Consider the following 20,657-nt stretch of genomic DNA (forward strand, 5'->3'; position numbering starts at 1 on the left):
TTGTATTAACAGGGTATTGTTGGTAGCAGGCACAAGTACCTGGGCATCTAGTAACAGTGCCTAGCAAACGTGTATAACCAAGCCAAAACTGCTGGCTTTGCCAATGCTCATTTCAAACAGAACTTCAGTGAAGGACACACATAGTGCCTATAAATAGAGTGGCTGAAGGCAGATGTGATTTAGACATTTTATTAAAACACCAGTAGCTTGTTTACAGCCCCCAATTAAGTCATTAACTCTCAGAAGATTTCTCTGAAGAAAACAAAATAATTAAAAAAAAAAAAATACACAGCCAGGCACTGAGTGCCAAGTTTGATTGCATGGTTTGAGCAAGCTGAAGGAGTTCCCATGAGGTGCTTTGGCTGGGGAGGGGCGGGAACTGGACATAGGGATTAGCATGGACATGGGTAGTCCATGGGTGGGCAAATAAACAAAACCTTCAAATGTTGTGTCCCTCCTCGTATGCCATTTCTCCCCATCTGTACACTAATAGCTGTGGTTTATAGGCGTCGCAAGCGATACCTAATAGCCCAAACGAATGAAGAGTACAACTGGATGTCCACGACCAGGGAGTCGCATCAGAGAACTAGCGCGACATTTCGGATCCCAGAGGATCCGGCCCAATGCCAGCGCTGCTGGTAGGTTTTCCTGCAGCTAGGACACCACTACACGAGTGTAGTGCAAAGGGAATCAGCGTACCATTCACTGGGGCCCTTCGAAAGAAATTGGCCACAATACCGTGCACCATAGATTAAAAAAAATGTTATTTCACATATTAAGTTTCAAAGGCATTTTACAGGCTCAAAACAGACGGAAGCTTTAACCCACAGTGTCAAGTAAAAGAAAACAAAAGCGGATTGTAAACATCGAGTCATTCAGGAAGGAGCCCAGTTTAGCCTACATGCACGCAAGCTCCATTTATTACAGCCAAGTCAGAAGCCCTCGTCTCCTGACGTCAGCATGGTAATGCCATTCTGGAAAGCGTCCCGTGACCCAGATCAGTCGCTCAGTGTACTGTACATTCGTTTGCGTTGTCTGCTGGATGGAACCGGAGATGCGTGCTAAACCTTTAATCCAGCCGGGGTGACTGGACCAGAAAAGGTTTTCGCTGCGTGAACAGCGCCATCGAGAAGGGTAGAAGGCTCAGGGCAAGCACACAGGAAGAGCCACGAGGGCGCGCAGTGGCAGACGGGGTGTGAGCCCAACAAGGGCAACAGAAACAGCCGCAGGAAGAGCTTTAAAAAAAAAAAAAAAAAAAAAAAAAAACAGTCCCTTACATGGCGGTCCTCGCTTTAAGTCCAGAAATAAGGTTTCCCACCGCAATGCTTCCCATACTCAAAGGGAATAACAGCAGTCTCCACTGCCTTTCAACCAGGGCCCGAGGGTGAGGCGTTTAGGGCCAAACAAAATATACAGCTTGCAATAATGGTGCTAGAAGCACCTCCAACTTTGAAAGATAAGGGGGAGAGGGTGTACAGGGAGGTGAAGCTGGAATCCATAGATTACACAGCATCTCAATCTTGATTAAAACTCCTTGGTTAAATGGTCAAACTGTGGACCCCAGGAAAAAGAACCAGGTACTCTCGATACTAGCCAGTCAGCCTCCTTGCCAGGATACATAATGTAAAGCCAATGGAAGCAGCACCCACCGGCCACGTGCAAAGGACATGAGCAGGGCACACAGGCAAGAACCCAAACGACTGCCCTTGACCCACCACAGTGGAGTTGACATTGGCAGAAGTTTAATGATTGACTGGTGCCATGAAGGGATGCACACTGCTCCCGCTGCACTTACCCAAGAGTCAGGTGCTCTCCACCGACTTTGCCAGAATCAATGACCGATTTAGATACAATTCCAAAATCAAGGACTTCCTGCTTGGGATTGCTCATCTCCACGGAAAAGGTCTGCTTTGTACAGACAACCTTCCATGCCCACCACATTACAACAGGCCAGCCACCAAAGTGATGAGCGGAGCCACACAGGCCAGGGTAGTAGCAGACATCATACAGCAACGCTCGCATTCAGAGGCAACAGGTGAACGCATGTTGTACACAGGAGTTATTGCATTGGAAGCAAATCTGTAGATCCAGTTACAACAGGTGAACTACAAGCATATGTCACTGGGCCAGCATACATCTGAAGCGGCTATTCAAGCCACTTGCGGCACACTACAGATCAGAATCACAGAGGGTAGGCTTGGAGTTATTTAAGGGCAACGCACCAGCTTTTAGACAGGATGAAATTCTTCACATTGGCACTCAGCACCCGCTAGCAAACCCCCATGGCAGCAGCCAGCTTCCAACACTAGCTATTTATTTCACATAGACCAGAAGATGTTCATAGGCCAGGCAGTAACTTTCCCCCAACATGCTCCTTGATCCGTCACCTCTTCCAGGAGATTTTAAAAAAATCTGTTTGCGTTAATAGTCAATGGTTTTCTGAAGGACCGATGGCTGCAAAGGCAAAACCACCTCTTTTACATCAAGAAAAAGCACGTGGAACTGCTGATAAAGAGTGTACAAACAATGTAAGCAACACCAAACAGTGAAAGTCATCGTTTCAACCTGTGGCCCTGCAGATCTTTTGGACTACAATTCCAATGATCCCCTACTATGTACTATGCTGGCTAGGGCTGACGGGAGTCGTAATTCAAAACAAGTCGAGGCTGAAAGGTTGTAAAGCCCTGTATGGCTGGATTTGCAATACATAAAAAAGAAGGCAAGTGCTATGAACATCTCTGAAGTAAAATATTCAAAACTCCAATAAAAAGTCAAATTGGCCTCTTCCATTGCACCAGGTAGGTGTTTAGGTACCCTTACCAGCTCTTGACCCCAATATTTCCTCTGCAGCTCCCAGTCTGACTGCTGATACTTTCAACAATAACAATAACGAAAAGGAATAGTTCTTGCTACAGTGAGGTGACAGCTTGACACCAACGGCAGGCAAAGGTGAATAACCAGAGTTTTGATCACTTCTGGCTCCCTCAATCTGTGTGGACTAGTTATAGACCATGTAGAACCCTTCTTTTGAATTAATAAGAAAAGAAATCCCACATTTTGTGTGCGAGGGCGACCAAAGAAAACTTAGAATTAAAACAATGAGGGAAATGTATTTTACTACGCACTGGCAGATCCTAATAGAGGGACTGCAAACCGGAATTCACTCACAGGTGTTTTGGGGATCCATGTTCTGAGTGGCCGATTCACAGTAAGCATGAATTATTGGGTGCGACTCCTCAGATGGCTGCATGATGTGTGGTTGACCAGCGAGGGAGAGAGCTTTAGAACAACATTCGAAGGATGGATTCACTTTAACCTGATGCATCATTTAATAGCCCCAGAGGTAGCTCCGGGTGCTGGCGAGGGGAGAGAAATAGCTCGAGGGTGCATCGGAATGTGCAATCGGTCCAATAGGGCAACATGGAAGAGAGAAGAAAATATATATATAAATAAAAACCCTTTCCCCAACCATCAAGTGATAGAGATCGGAGGGGAGGTCTGTAGCTACACAATCCAATGATTAAGCAAGCGGTTGTATTTAACTCCGATAGCAAGAAGAGAAATGAATACATCGACGTTCGACCATTTGGTTTTCAAAGACTCCGAAAGACTAATTTGTTCACTAATGCATTCTGAAGTGCTTCTCCTTCAACTCTTTGCCTCTTGTCAAACGTCCCGAGTGTGTCTCAGTAGTATATATATATATATATATATATATATATATATATATATATATATATATATATATATATATATATATATATATAAAAAAAAAAATCTGACACAAATAACCAGTAGTATGCCAGAACACAATCCGGTTTAACGTCAGAGCAGCAATACAGTAAGGGACACGGATCGTGTTGACTCAGCCAACATGAGAGGAGCACGCCCCCTGTGTTGGCTCAGAGCTTTACGTGGGATGAGAATTAGAAAGGGGGGGGGGGAGGGTGAAAACGAGTTCTGGGTGCGACCTTAAAGGGCAGCCAGCTTAGGTAAGGGCCACCTACCCCAAAAAAACACACAAACTGGGCAAAAGGGGTGTAGGGTGTACCATATAAGCATGCATCCAAGTGAAGTGAGGAAGCCCTGTCCAGGACCAAATATTGCATTATAGTACATTTTTCAGAGTACATCGAGAAAAAAAATCCATATGATTCACAGGCAGCTTTAAACATAACCTCTTAGCAACAGTCCCTCAACCTGCTGCCCTAACTTAGCACCTTCTGCTTTTGGGCGAGTCATGCAACCAGAGTTCAACATAGGATGTGGATCTCTGATAGAACACAAAATCAGTTTACGCACATGAATTAAAAGCCAATAGTCTCATCTACAGCATCACTTACACTCTGTACAGGAGGAGAGTTCATATTCCCTCTTAACACTATAAACACAGGACTGCAAGTACCAAAATGCAATGAGATGGGATCCTGCACTGGATGAGCCTAGCACACTTTACATGGCCCAGTTCAAGAGGTCCAATCTTTCCTCACAAATTAAACATTTATGAGACTATCAACTGCTCTTAGCCATTGTTTGATTCAGTCACATTTTAAAACATGGCTTGAATGCAAGTTGTATTCCCACAAAAACACCAAACATACCGTTAGTTATGGGAATCGAATGACAGCTTACTTCACTTTGAAGAGAGCGCGAGAGGGTGCGAGTTTGGGTAATTCATGCACGCAGCTTCTTAAGGGATTTTTCCGATCATGGCGCACAAACTTGGGGGGGGGGTTTAGGAGGCTAAAGCAAGTTATTTTCCAGAATCACTGGCTAGCAACACACAATCTTAAAGATAAAAATAAAAACACATCTTATTTTCTTTTACACATGCAAGCCTTCATATGAGCAAACCATGAGCAGGTGAGAATTTCACATTGAGGGGTAAATGGCCCTCCTCCAATCTTACAGCTGACTGGAGATGTGTGTACCGCTGGCTGAAATAGGTCACTGCCTAGAGCAGACAAAGGTAACCCAGTCCGCTCGCTTACTGTGCAAACCCTCATTCTATTCATTGATCCGAGGGTCCTGGAGCGCGCTCGTTCCAGACTCTCCTTGTAACCATGGAAGCAAGCTTGGCAATATAGGAAATCACCAAGACACATTCCCCCCCCCCCCCCCCCCAGCCCCATGAAAAAGAGATGTTAAACCCACCAGGTTGATAAAGGTCCTGTTGACTGTCCTGCTCATAACTGCCATTCCATATGCTATGCAAGCATCCACACACTGCCACTAACTGCACGTACACCATCGGCGGCATTTCCAGAGGAAGCATCTGGTCTGTTACCTTTACCCAGGCCCTTCAACACAGGGTTACAGCACCTGCCTCCTCGAAGGACCACTATGCTCTTCTTTGCAACCAAGGGAAAGACTGCACGTATACTGTTAACGCACAGCAATCTAAAACCCCCAACCTCACCTGGCATTCAATAGTCCTTTGCAATGCATATGTACAAAAGTAAAAATCAGGTCAGGGTCAGTGCTACTGCTGGTAAATTGAGGAGGAGAGCCCCAACCCCTCCGTCCCAGCTATGGAGCAGTTTTTGAGACTGCTGAGGCTCCGCCAAGGCAAGAGGTCCGGGTTGTCAATGAGTGCTCCCAGCTGTTCCATGTATAGATCAAAGATCGATTGTAACCAGGCAGTGGTATGATCTGCAGGTGTTCATCTGGCAGCCGGGCCTGTCCGAGAGGTAGGACAACTACTTAAGAATCATTCCGACAAGGCCCATTCTTTGTGCAAGGTGCATTATCAGAGTCTGGTGGTTCCCCCATATTGAATGGAAGATAGGTCAGGAGGCAGGAATCCCATTTGTCCATGATCAGTAGCGCATCATTGATAACCTGGACGGTGGCCATTTCGGTGCTGCATTTACAACGGAACCCAGATCGATGGAGCAATGCGGACCGGTTGATTTGCTCAAAGTTAAATCGTCACTACATTCACAATGATATTACCAATGAATCAGAGCCTTTTGATTGGTCGGTAGTTGGTGAGGTCTTCGGGGTACAGTGTGGGTTTCTTAAGGAGCAGGTGGATCTGTGCCTGGGAAAATGCCCTTTTTGGGGCATTAATTTCTGAGCGAGGCTTTAATATCCAAGGAATCATGTTGACAGCATGACTAGACATCTTTTTTAGTATGGGAGGAGAAAGATGTCACCAGAGGAGGTTGGCTTTAGTGACGCCAAGCTTGTTGGGGGGTATCCTAGGAGTAGAGGAGGGTAAAGTCGGTCATAGGTATGGCAGTGTCTGGGGTAGGCTAGTTAGCAGTGGCACAGATCATTTGGAGGCATCGATTAGATACCCAATTTTGCTGATTTTCCAAATGAAGAAATCATTGAGGGCCCTGCATTTATCCAAGGACCCTGGTGTTTATGGTGCAGGTAAGGGGGTTGCACAGTGTTTGACCAATGGCTTTGATGTATCAGAGGCTGCTGCAATTTCTAAAGAGTAGTAGGAGGATGTGGTTTAAATAATCAAGGTCCTGGCGTGCCGTCAAGGCTTTAAGGGCTTGGAGGACCCCAGGTTTGTGCATTTTGCAGCTAAATGCGTACTTTGTTTGTGCTCTGCTTGCAGCCAATTCCTGGTCTACCTTAAGGTTGGGTGCTCGTCTCTGACGTGCCATGCTTTTAGAGGGGCATGTGTGTCGAGCAAAGTCTTTGGAAGTTTGAGTGAAGGTTTTCATTAAGGAAGGGAATACAGAGTCTGCAATATGGTCAAACATGGATAAGGGCCATGGTCTCTTAATTAAACAGAGGGTAATTTAGCAAGTATTGCAATCAGAGAGCCGAGCCTGGTTTAACCCAGCTCTGGCCTATGTGTTCATCCTGCAGGATACAAGTCCTAATACAGAAAGGCTAACGCATCTTTCAGAGGTCAATACATACGGTACTATTAGGTTTTGTGATTAGCCAACATTTTACTACAGGGTTTAGGAGCGGGAGGAATCTAGTATGTAGTGCCATATAATAGAATATCTTTATGTAATTATTATTCTCAAAAACGGAGTCACTTGCTAGCAGGGCATACCCTCATTCATCCCTACGGAATGAAGGTCTAGCCATTGCAGAGTCGGAGTAGTCATGCTCTTACAGCTGATGTGCAGGACTTGCAACCTTAACCTGTAGAGGCCTAGAGGGCATGGGTGTGCCAGTGAGATGGGCATGCCTATTTGGTCCAGGAAAACACCATTCACTTGTGGGCAGGAAGTAGGTGGTCAGGGGTGTGGTAAGAGCGAGGGAGCAAGAGATGATCGGAGTTCCTACATCAATTGATCTGAAACGCTGGTGACTACAGAATCCTTTAAGGTTTAATTTGGATGTAGTAATTTTACTCTTTCCTTGTAATGCGCAGTTTATGACATCTATAATCGTCAATAACAGTTACGAATGAACACACTTCATAATACGGTTGCATCACCCATTTCCTTTGCCAAATTGGCGCCCTTTTCTGTTGTCAATTTGCTGCCCTATAACCGCCGATTATAAACGGATGCGCCCCGACTCACAATTATGCACCCAGGAAGCACGAGCTAGAGAACATTTGATAGCCAGTTGTCAAGAAAGGACCACTCGGTGGGTGGGGGAGGAGAGGGGCTGGGCCCGGCCCCAATGGAAACACACGACTAGTGTAAACAAAAACAGCAAGTTCACCAGCTAAGAGTTTAATGTTTTACAAGAATAAATGACCAGGTCAGGTGGCCTTATCTGCCATCAGGAGGTATACAGGTAAATCAAAGGGCAGCCCGTGACTTGCAAAGGGCCAGCTTTGCTGTGGCTAAAGGCAACGGGAGTTGCATTATCAGGAGGACAAGTATGAGCAACAAACAGCAAAGACAATAGAGTGCGTGGGTACGAGGAGGTTCTCATTCGATGTAATGAGGGCATTAACGTGCCCTTCACAGCAGGCAAGGGGCATTACATAGAGGGTGCTAAAAAGGCGTTCAAGGGTGGTGTTCACATACCCGTGATAACGATCACAACGAGAAGGAACTTCCCTGACATTTCTGTAACTGCCGACACCTGTATTTACGGCAAAACCCACATCACCTGGAGCTCGGGTCAATGGCTGCGACAGCCGGTCTGTCGCAGTAGCAGCCAGTCCGCAGCAGTGGCAGCCATCCGAGGCAGAAGCGGCTTTCATGGCATGGCCAGACGACGATCGTCTGACATGCATCGCATGCGAGACCTAAGGAATGCTGTGCGGTGGGACACATGCCTCATTCATTTGTTGCTGTAAGGTTTTCGACATGCCAACTGATGTATCACTGTGTAGAGTTGAAAGAAACCTCCAACATGGGTATATGTAGCCCTCAATTGTATTGGTTTATTAGCTCAATAACATCAAAGCCCATCAGTACTCATCTGGTCGGCAAGGTCATCAACGCTCCTCTCCTGCCGTGATAACCTAAATAGATAAGAGACACTTGACAATTTCTTTCAGCGGTTATACATGTCAACCAACTACTAGACTTAGATGGACCATTCTGTACTCTAAAGAATTGCCCTACTAATCAGATATGATATTTTAGCTACAGGCGAATGCCCAAGTTCTGACAGACATCGACCAGCAGAGCAGCAGGGTGCTCAACCTGACCTGTGCATGCTACATTACCCAGTGGCATCTGCATCGCCCGCTCATGCTGGACCAACACCTCCTCAATTCGCTTCAACCACCATGGAAATGGAATAGGGGCTTCAGTTTAGCCCTGCTTTTTCAGATTTCCTATAGGTGGCCATCTTGGATTTGGCATTGTATGTATTATGAATAAACGCTTGCGTTTCTCCCCACACCAATAAGAAAGTGTTGGCATTAGCTCTCCCCCACTGGTTCTGGGTGATATGAGAGTATATAGTGCCTATACACAATGTGTTTCAAAGTGCTTCAAGGCAAGGGAGGGAACAAGGGCAAATACAGTGACATTCTTACAGGCCATGAACAGTAAGGATGTGAAATTAACCATCGTGCTCGGCCTGACAACATTTCAGATAGTGCAAGAGGTGAGACATAGATAAGGAAGGGAGGGGGAGAGTGGGAAGGAAATGCAAACAGACAGGCGACTACCATATTAGGCCTGACAACATTTCTGGTAGAGCCAGAGAAAAACAAAAAGGTGAGGGAGAGGGGTGCAGAAAGGGAGGAGAGGAACAAACAAAGCAACTATCGTACTAGGCCTGACCATTTCAGATATAGTGCTGGAGGGGGGTGGGGAGGGGGTGCATTTGTCAATACCTCCTTCACTTTGTGCCATGCCAGATGTTAGCCCATCGGCCATTAGTAAAAAGGACCTTGCTATGCGTGGGTTCATTAACTTGGGCCGCTACAACCCAGGCATCTTTTAGATCGCACTGCGCCAAAGTGGTCCATTCTCAATAGAATCCTACCTCATTCTTGATTACTGTGATAAGCCCCTGCCAAACCACCAGAGCATGATGGAGGTACACCAGGGGATCCTCTGCCTGCCGCCTCCAGGCCCAGAATAGCTTAAATAGCATGGGGACCTGGTCTCAAAGGATACCCTACTTTTCACCCCAAGGGTCAAGCAAGAGTATGTTTAATCTGTTTGCAAAGCTTCCTAGAACCTAGGAGATTCCATCGAATTCATTTGGCGATTACCCAGCGTCATGTTAGCTGGAGTGAGAGATCTGTAGTGCAACGAATCACAATAAAATATATGATCTTTAAGATGGAGTTGCCTTGGCACGCGCTGTTAAGAAAAACAGTTTTTAGTTGTACATTTTAAAAATGTGACTTTGAGCGAGGAGCCGGCATTCAACTCTAAAAAAAAATCCAGACACGTGTTTTGCACCTTTGTAGCACTCCCTTACGGCCAATGAATCTTAGTCCTTGCAACTGGAGTTCAATAACGCTGCTGTGCCTGATCAACCCGGTATGGCAACAATCATTATAGCTTACCAATTTCTCTTAAGGATTTCAACTAGCCAGAAGTGTAGATCATGTTAACATGCAATATATAAATACATGAGGAGTAATGTATATTATGATCCAATAGCAATATCTCGCTGTTCTGGATCTTAATAGACTTACCAGTTGTGTGCTCTACATCTTGTATCATATGCATTTTCTGATGCTTCACATCTTTAAATGCTGTTAATTGATTTCACTAGAGAGCCATTTAACAATATGAAACGAATTTGATTAGGCATAAAAGGGAAAGCCACTTTAGCATAAACTATTACTTCGAGGTTCCAGGCAGCTTTCGAGTACCCCGACCTCATTGAGTGGTAACACCCCGCATGGTGCCCGGGCGGTTGGTCTTCGGCCTTTTGAACTTGAAGCATGTCACTCTCCAGCCTCAGAGGTTAAGAATTTGGGAGTAATATTCTTTGCTTCGCTGTCCATGGAGAGCCAAGTTGGGGCCATCTGCAAGGAAGGCTTCCTTCAACTTCATGTGCTGCAGAAGGTCTTATTTCTTCCGGTCAGACTTAGGCCGCTTGTTACAGCATCCCTAAATTGGCTAGATTATTGCAATTCTCTGTTCTTGGCTCAGCCCCTATTATCTCCTTCATCGCCTCGCCTGCAGCTTCTCCAAGCCTATGCTGCACGCATATACACCAGTACCCCATATGGTGCCCATACCTCCCTCTCCCATTCTTTGGTATTTGCATCGGCTCCCGGTTGTTCAGCGGGTTTGCTTCAAGTCTCTGGTGATCTTACAACGGGCGTTTTCATGGCTCAGGCGCTGAATATCTCCAGGAAAAAGGTCTACCCTATGTGCCCGCTCATGAACTACTGTCGAAGGCCACCTGCCTTCTTATTGTTCCCCACTATCATTTTGAGCGGGTGGGGGGGCCGCTCCTTTTCGGTGGTGGCTGCCAAGTTGTGGAACTCTTCTGGCCTTTCGCCGGCTGTTAATCTGTTCTAACTCCTTGTTGGGTTATCAATTTAGTTCGCTATTCCTCTGTTATTCTTAGTGCCAGGATGCTTTGCCGAGCGTGCGCTTTATAAAAATAATTAACATAACAAAGCATCTCCGTTTTCCGGCAGGTTGATAGGGGATAGTGGTGGCAGAAATGTCTGGAGCCCCTCAAATTAAGACCGGGATGGTGTGTTGAGGACGAGTGGTTGAGCCATCCAGACTAATCAACTTGCACGAAACGTATGCCTTTAGCACTGAATTCAGCCAGTGTTGTGAGCACCAGATATGTCTGCTATGAGAAAGCCAAGTGCTACTACAGCACATTATGTTCCCTACTTATCGTTGGCCGGCATCCACCATTTAGTTGTATGAAACATGTCATTCTTAAACGGTCATCTTTGAATCGCATGACATTAATTTCATCAGAAATATTTGAAAATACAATTTACTTAAACAGATGATACTTAAATGCATGATTTAACTGAAGACTCAATCTCAATTGTTCTTCTTGGCCTCGCTTTCCTCCCCCATGAGTTTCTAGAAGGCTGCTCAAAACCTTTTTAGTTATGAAGGACCCTCCATCTACCCCGCCCCAAATGTTTGTTCTGCACACAGGAGGTTTTTTGGCTGGAGGCAATAGTTCCCAGAGCACAGTAAAACCCTGGTGTGTGAATGAAGGCCAAATACAGGAGGAAGTATTCACTGGCAGGTACCAGCTCGCAATTCTCACAGATCTCCGATTCATCGTCTCAGTTCCCAAGTTGCCTAGGCTATCACAACCCCCTGCCCCTCCACCAAGCATCCCATGATGTCAAGCAGTAGCCTGAGAGCACCAGGGCCCCCTTCCACCATTTCTTTTTGCCATTATCCAAGGGCAGTTGAAAGTTTCCACAGGTGCAAAGGCACTATATTGGTTCAAGGACAGTGATGTTCCTGTGCCTCAAGATAAAAAGCCATGGCTTTCAGCCAGAAGTTAGGATTCCTCTGCAGTTGCATTGCATACCAGTCCGCGGTCTTCGCAGAGACTGTTAAGAGGCCACTTCAACCAGAGCACAAGTTGAGGGACCATACGAGTGGGTGGCGTATGCCCAAACATAGGCTGTAAGCTTTATTACACCAACCAAAATTATATATAATAAATGCAGATAAACAACGTGAGATTTGCTTTTGGGAACATGGGATCAGGTGAGCGGACGCCCTGCTCCATCGTAGGGCCAACTCAAGGCTGATCCCTGCTGCCACCCTGAGGGGGTGCACAGCCTCTCAGGTCCCCCCAAAAGTCTTATATGCATCCTCTTTCTGTCCAAGTCCTAAAAATGTTTGTGACGGTCTCCCGCCCCGCTATTGAGATATGAACGCTGTCTTGGTGCAACAATTAGTTATTATTCCCAGAAATGGCCCTGTGTTTGATGAACTTGAGGCCGGCATAGGAGCAAAAATTCTCAATGGATATTTATAATCCTTTATTTCAATCTGCCCCCTGCCAGTGCTGCCCAGGTAGTATCTCAGAGACCATCACCTCTGTCTCCAGCACCCTGCAATCTGTCTAAGTGAGGTTCACATCCCCCACCCACCCCCCAAGAGTGCATGTGACTTCATATGCCCCCAATGCTTGATGAAAGCGAGAATAGTGTATTTACAATGTTCTTAAAAGGTTTTGCTCTTTTACCCAGAAATTACTAATGCCTTGTTGTCGTGGGTACCTTGCCATCAACATGTGGGCAGGCAAACAGATGAAGACTTCAGTCCCTCTCCAGTGCCCTCCTTTCCTGGGTGCTGGAAATCCATCTAGTCAGTCTCCTGGCCTATGAGCCAGGAAGAAAGGTAAAAAACAAACTTTTCAGAAGGTAGGTTAAGAGACCTTGTGGCCTGGCCCGGTTTGGTCACTAGCCACAGATAGCAGCTAAAGGTGGTACGGCTAAATTGAAATACTTTACCCAAATGGAAAAGTTGAACTGCTGCCGCCAGCTATTCCATTTAGGACAACTAGGGTATCCAAGATACTCTGGGGTAAAAATAAAAAGTGTACCCCCTTGTACTGCATTGGAAGATGCATTGCACAATGATAAAATTGCCAACAGGGATAAACAATTATCCAACAAGTGTCAGCAGAGTATCCATACTAAGGGAAGCCATGTTCTCCAGTACAGATAGCCTGCACAATGTGTCAGTTTCCCCCTGACAAAACTAAGAAACCAGTGCAGTGAGGTCATCCCACCTGGTACCGGGCATTCCCCACAAGAGGGGATTGTTTTTGCAATTGCCACCCTCTGGAGGTTGGCTGCTAGCCATCCGCCTGCTCGGTCACCCAGAGCGTGACCTAACAAACTTTCAATTTGAAAAGAGCCAACCCCTTAAGTAGTACCTCAAGTAAACCTGTTCAATTCCCAAAGTTCATTGGGCTCCTTCAACCTTTCTTATTTCTTTCGTCTGAACCAAACCAGGAGTGCATCATTTATTGGCGTGCTAACCTATGATAAACACTTGTTGACAACTGTGCTCCCCATTCCATACAATAATTATACCAAAGCTTATTATGCACTTGCTGAAACGCTTGGCCGTTCTCTTGGCCAACACGTTTTTGCCAAGCCTCTTATACCAGAGGGCTCTTCTGCTGTGGTCCAATCCCCTGCACTCCCCGTATCCATTTAGTAGGCGCTTACTGCAATGCTTGGCCGTACTCTTTGCCAATCCTTTTCTGCCAGCCCCCTTATTATAATCCAGGGCACTACTGCTGCTGTGCTATTCGGGGCACTCCCTGCAGCCCCTATCAATTGGGTGCCATTATTTGCAGTACTGCCCTCAGTTTCCTTAGGCACATAGTCCGGTGTGTGGAAAACTCATAAGCAGTGTCATTGGTATTGCTGGCAATTGGCCTGGCCTTTAGCACTGTGCAGCTTTACAATGCCCATCTTAGCATTGCCCTCCATATTATCAGCATCAACTGGCATGATGACCAACTCTTAGCCACTTTCTTCTTCACCCATTGGCATCTGCCAAATTACACAGACCCCAGGTCTATTATGCTTGAGGGCTCCTCTGCTGGTGTGCGCTCCTGGGCAATCCCTGCAGCTTTGTCCATTTATTAGGCACTTACTGCAACGTTTGGCCGCAGTCTTGGCCAATGTCTTTCTGCCAGGCCCCTTAATATAATTGAGGGCAAACTGCTGCTGTGCTATATCGGGCACTGTCACCCCATCAATTAGGTGCAGTTATTTGCAGCATTGCCCTCAATTTCCTTCCATACACAGTCCGGTGTGTGGAAAACGCATCAGCAATTTCATTGGTTTTGCTGCCAAACGGCCTGGCCTTTAGCACCACGTTGCAATGCACAGCCCAACTTGGCATTGCCCTACAAATTCACAGCACCAACTGGCGTGTAGACTTGTTATCCTCTTTCTTCTTCACCCATTGGTGTCTGTCAAATCACTGTACCATTAAGACTCCATGTCTACTTTTTTATACTTGCGGCACTTCTGCTGGTGTGCTATTCTGGGCACTCACTGCCGCCCCGCCAACAATTTCTTTCCACACCCAGCCTGTTGGTGGAAAAAGCATCAACCGCATCACTCTCAAGCTTCAAACCCTGAATCATCTCATTTCTTTCTTTACCTACGTTTCATTTGAAACTATTAACCTGCTCCCTTTTAAACTTCCTCCAACCGGCTATATCCTTGTAACTGGCTGGGGGACTGGCCCGGCTCGTCATCACTTCTTTTTGTCCTTCTATTAAACTAATTATGACTCCCTATAGGGCTTTAAACTCCTACTGTCTCGTCCCTAATGGGCCAAAATTCCCTGTTTGTATCTTACGTGGAAGTTACCTTTGCGTAACTATATACTAGCTCACCGCACTCCAGTGTTGGCTCATGGACGCTCATTGTTGGATACCTTGGAGATGCTTCTGCGTCAACAAAACTGATTTAAATACATTTTGTTGACCAAGTTCCTTTGAAATTCAGTGGGATGTGGAGTGTGTTTCTGCAGGGGCCAACGCGGTCGATGAAACACTAACCTGCCACTTTATGTGATCTTAAAAGGGAGCATGTCCCAGACTGTATGCCACGGCTTCAACAGACTGTGGCCAAAACCATTAAGACCCTGCTTTCTACACATGGCCAGCAAGCAGGACAAAGGAAAGCACAACAATGCCAGGTCATCTCATTTGCACATTGCTGCTGCTTCGAGCAGTTTCCTGTACCTTGTTGGCAACAAAGACTACAATCCCTTATTCTACAAGATGCGTCATCGGAACTGCGGGCACTGACGTTTTTTCAGAATCAGTGAAAGTAAACCGATCTTGCGATACAGCTCACCTGCTTCTTTGCACATGTACCCACCAGCCCAGGCAGAGGCTGGGCCTGTGAACAGTGCTTCACCCGATCACCAGCCTCTGCCCTAACTCAATACACCACACTCTCTGTGGCATATTCAGTTCACATGTCCACTTGCACGTTTGTCGTTCACTTGAAATTTAACTGCCTTGCTTAGCAATAGCAAAACAAATATATTATTGCAATCCATCCGACATTCAACTTATTCAACTCCACAATTAGCCTTTAGGAAGCGTTCCAATAATATGGCTGAGGAGACAATTGGGCCTCATTCCGAGTAGGGCGGTAAGGGTTAACGGTTCCCTTTGCGGGTCATTCCTTAACGCCTGCTTTTAACTACCAGTTATTAGCACCTTCCCCATTCCCATTGAGCCCTATGGGGGCTCAAATGGGAATGGGGAAGGGCGCTGGTGAATGGGGAATTACCGGTACCTCCAACCTTGGAATGGACCAGTAATTACTCCATTCACCAGGGCGGAGTCGGAACGATTTTGGAGGCAGCTATGCTGCAAACCGCGGCGTGGTTACCTCCAAAGTCGGAATGAGGCCCAATAACTGCATATTCATGGGTCGGGACGGCAACCTTTCTTCCTACTATTAGTGCTGAGGTTGCCCTTTCTATTATTTCAACTTGTGTTGAGACATCTGCGAAACAATTTTATGTAGGTACTGAGCCAGGTCATCCTCGAATCTACGGTGGGTGGAAAGGGGGGTGGGGGTGACAGCCGACCCCAAAATTGCTCTCTGTCTCTATCGAGTCTGTGTGGATGCTGCTGTTCTTGTAGTTACCTGGTATTGCGATGCTGCGTCCTTCATTTCGCGGCGAAGGCAATGTATGCTTTCGTTCAATCATTTAAAGCTCCACTAATGGAATTAAAAAACAGAGCTGTGCTGGTAACACAAATCACACCCAGCATCTTGCACGCACGCAAACCTCACTCAGTTCTCTAATTTTGCTATAGGAGGGTGGGCTCTAACCCCTTGGCCCTATGCCTTATCTGCTTGTGCCCCAGATACTGGCAAGCATACTTTAATATGTTGGACACTGACGCTTGTTCAGGCTCGGACTGGCCTATAGGGCAATTGTTCAATGCCCCAACCAAATAACGCAAAACCACTTTTTGGTCCTAATTGGGCCAGTCTGATTTCACCATGGGTCGTAGTTTTGACCTGTGTTGCTGGATACATCTTTTTTTTTTTAATGTCCAATTTGCATCACGCTTGATCAAAAACCTCCCCCTTCGGTAGAGCAGTCTGTCCCAAAAGTAATTAATTGCCATTTGCCACTTTTATATAGGTGCCCGAGACAATGTAATGCCCCAGTCTGACCTTGCATTTATTAAAGTAATTCCAGCAACCTTGCCAACCGTATTTAAACACCTAGGCATAGTATTCCCCATCTTTGTTTGAAATGCCATGCCAGCAGAGTTTGCCTGCCGCTCGGACACGTCCAGCTGTCTAAATTACACTTACGCATTGTTCTGATACCGGGAAACAGCGCAGTGCTTACTGGAGGGCCATTAACACTATGTTAATGACATGTTATCTGTACTTAATGTGCCAATACTAACTTTATGATGTGCCCTGTTCCTTGAACATTCTTTTGCGCCTTTCCTGTCGCTATTTTTGAACTACATGCAATGCGACTTAACGGGATCCTTTTCCCCCTCTTGCCATTTACTAATCTTCAATTGTTGTCCATTACTCGCCCATGGCTGTCGATTTGGTTTGCTCCGTGAATTGGACCGTAACTGATTTTTCGGATCAGCGGCTTTGGCCCTTTCGGGACAGACGCCCGTACGGGTGTGATCCGTCCGCAATGCAGACCGCAAGTCCCTTTCCTCAGAGATCATGTTCTCTGGCCCTGAAACGAAAATTGTAGGTTTCATCAAATGCTTTCTTCCGACCTGTTCTGCAGTAGCTCTTTTCTCACTTGCCAAGCATCAACGCTCTGCCTCATGGCTCCTTCACTGGTAGGTTTTCTGCATCTTCCTCTCAATCGCTTGCCCACTGTGGTCGCCAGTAAATTAATTTGTAGCAAACATTGCCTTGACACCCCCTTCTTGGATATTTCTAGAAGCAGATCCCTTCTCTGGCTTTCTTCACAATGTTGACCCGGCCCTGGCCGCGTCCTGTGCCTTGTACCCTCTTGTGCTGGATGCTCATTTTACTCCATGCTGTTGGAACGGGTCTCCCTTTGTCGCAGAGGAGGCCTCCACTGATTGTCGTGAGGGGATAGAAGTCATGGTTTAGGGTTCTTCTTGATTTGTGTGGTCTTGTCACAGCAGGGCTGGTTTCACAGGATCTTCGCAGTGCTGGGCCGCAGGTAGTGGTCGAAGGGATTTGCAGTGGTGAGTCTTCTGATCAGAGGGTTCGGGTTCTGATCCAGTCCTTGGCAGAAGTTCTTACTCAGCTTTGCTAGATGTTCGTCCAACATCTTGATGTCGGGGTCTCTGAAGGTCTGCTATCCTTGTGAAGATTGGAGCTCCAGAAGATATATTCGCATGCCTTTCCCTCTCCTCTTATGGGCCGCAATTAGCCTGAGGGCAGATAGACACCTCATTGTGTCAGCTGGGAGAGCCATGGCCCCACCCAGTCCAGTTGGTGGCTGTCTTTTGGTCTCCTTTGTTGTGGGGTCATGTGTGACCCTTCTCAGGTCAGTGTTACTTGCACCAGCTTCTTGCCCTGGGCCCAGGCGCTCGGGAGTCTGGCGTTTTCCTTGGTTTCTGCCTGGTCACCTCCTTGCACACATTGGTGCAAAGGAATAGGGGAATGTCTGCCCCCTCACCCCCCACTCTTGTCATGAAAGAGGCACTTCCTTCATTTTTCCACAGCTATGCTTATGTGACTGGGCCTTCCATCTCCGGGTCCTAGTGCAATTAGCAGCTTGCCATGGAACTTTGGCTGCATATATGCTCCAAGGCAGAGCTCTGGCGTAGCAGTCACCCACTTTTACGTGTTGAAACACAAATAAGTGCTTCACCAAACTGGATACTCGGCTATAATAAGCTTTTGCAGGTACATGATTCAATGCGACAAAAGGATGTATGTATGTTTCAAACAACCAGTCCGCTGCCTCGAATAGTTGCCCATTGATACCAGAAAGGATTACCTTTGCCATCGAACGTGATAGCGTCACCAGTCGACCCGTCACTCATGGCTGCAACACTCAAGTATCCGTTCCTCATATTACCCACAAAACCACAGCAGCGTTTTGCTGCACTTTTTTTTCGTAAGCAGCTGTCAGAGCAGTAGGCTTACGGGTCATGATGCAACTTTTTCATCAGCCTCTGCGGTGCTGCCTTCCCAGTCAGTCTGTATGATTTACAGTCAAATAATGCAGTCCTCAGCACCCATGTTAAGTCCGGGACACAGGTTAGCAACTAAAGGAACAGCCGAGTTTGAGGCAAGCAGAAAGCACACTGCTCACTCGTTCTGGCTAATATTTGATAAAAAACGGCCAAGAATATTTGCTTACTGATGTATTTAAACAGGATAATCTACCAGACGGCTACAGGAAGGGAGGTCAAGAGGGTAGCTCAAGATCCTGACAGGAAAGGAATACAAGGGGTAAACAAGCAAATCAAAATTGACAACGGTGGGAATAGCATTAAAGTACCAGGGAAGGAAAAGTGAACGAGTTGAGGTGGGTAGAACGGTGGTGCATCGAACCAAACTTAGAATTCTGGGAATATTGGGGCAAGAGGCGAGTGTGAACGGGGTTGAAATGGCAGCTCAAAAAAAGTCAGGCATCCCATACAAGAGGGAGGGGGGCGAGGGGGGGGAAGAGAAACAGTCGCAAGAAAGGCATTACAACTATGCAGAACATTCAATGAAAACATTAAAATAAAGTTTGCCGCAGTAGTACACACTGCCACATGACGAACTCTACTACTGCGTGATGTGATCAAAAGAGGAAACATAGCTCTTAAAATGCATTAATAACTAGGTGTCGAGATTTGGACAAACTTTGTGTTACAGGTAAAGTTTTACTTCCTTAAAAAATAAAAAAAAAATACTCCCATTGGGAATTAACTTACTTGTTACTCCATAGAAGTCATTTTACTGCCCACTTTCAAAAGCGGGGGTAAAATTCTGCCACTTCTAAATCATAGCTGAAGCACTGCATATCTCCATGTACTCTGAGAGTCTAGAATTAGACATTAGGGTTTTGCACATTCTTCTGAAGTATGGAAAAGTCCTGAGTGGAAGAGGGAGGCAGCTGAACCACACAGGAACCAACACTGTTGGAGGTGGGATGTCTACCATTAAGAAGTAGAGTATAGGAATGGGACAATGAAGGGAGATTTTGGGCCTGGGATTCTAGCCTGCTTCAGAGAACGTACTTTGCACTTTGGGAATCCAATCTTGAATTTACATCTTCAAAAATGAGACAGTAATAAACACTGTATTAGTCACTTATTGAAGGACCTCAGAAAGATGGCAAAACAATGAAATCTGTTCATTTAGCACCCTTAACAATACAGTTGTGTCCCAAGTGTGGTACAAGGATACGGGGGCACTGCTCCACAGATCAGTGATTACGAAACGGAAAGCACAGAAGACCCCATTAACTACAGACCTATATCCAACTTGCCCTACTCAGTGAACATATTGGAAAACCATGTATACAAAATTCTTCTTTGCTACGTAGAAACAAATGGAGTACTCAACCACTCGCAAGTCGGCTTTAGAGCCATGAGACGAACGGAATCAGCAATCCTATGCATATGGGACGACTTAAAATAAAAGCAGACAACAGTCCAAAATCTGTCCTCATACTACTGAACATAGCAGCAGTGTTCGACACGATCAGTCACACAACACTAATTGAAAGACTATTGGAATGCAATGTAAAAAGCCTTAAAAAGGCAGAAATCCTTACAAATCAAACCGAAAAAACAGACCTACAGCCTTTTACCTCAAACACCCAAAACATCTCCTGCAGATGTCACAAGGCTCCAGCCTCTCCTCTTCAACATAAACATGTTCCTCTTGATGAACATTCAAAACCAGATTGACCGCCTACAACTATGCAGATGAGACAGCTCCTCACCCAAGCAACACCCTCAACAATTGCCTAACCGACATACAGATGGATGACCAAATCCAGACAAAAACAGAGATAATGATTTCACCCCCAGCAGGCAACACAATCAACTCACAACTGGACTGGTCGCCCTGCATTGGCTCCAAGTAAAACAAAAAAGAAAAACAAAAACGCATTACATTCAAAGCCCTCTGCATTGCCCATAAATCATTACACGGACAAGGAGCCGAATTACTCCAGGCCAAGATCAGTGCTACCAACAAGGAAGAGACTACCTCCACATCGAAACAATACCAAAATAAAGTTTTTTTTAAAAAAAATGCAACTAAATAAATAAAGACATTCGGACGAACCGCATTCTCACATCCATTTGCTAATCTATGGAACACAACACCA

At 46.0% G+C, this 20,657-nt stretch overlaps 1 protein-coding gene across 1 annotated transcript in view; it reads right to left on the reverse strand.

Moving 5' to 3' along the window:
• Nucleotides 1–20,657, reverse strand: part of SLC25A33 (solute carrier family 25 member 33) — a 123,999-nt gene that overhangs the window by 89,129 nt on the left and 14,213 nt on the right. The window lies entirely within an intron of this gene.

This window comes from Ambystoma mexicanum, chromosome 8 (assembly GCF_040938575.1).
Source record: "Ambystoma mexicanum isolate Mex_15411 chromosome 8, UKY_AmexF1_1, whole genome shotgun sequence".
Lineage (NCBI taxonomy): Eukaryota > Metazoa > Chordata > Amphibia > Caudata > Ambystomatidae > Ambystoma > Ambystoma mexicanum.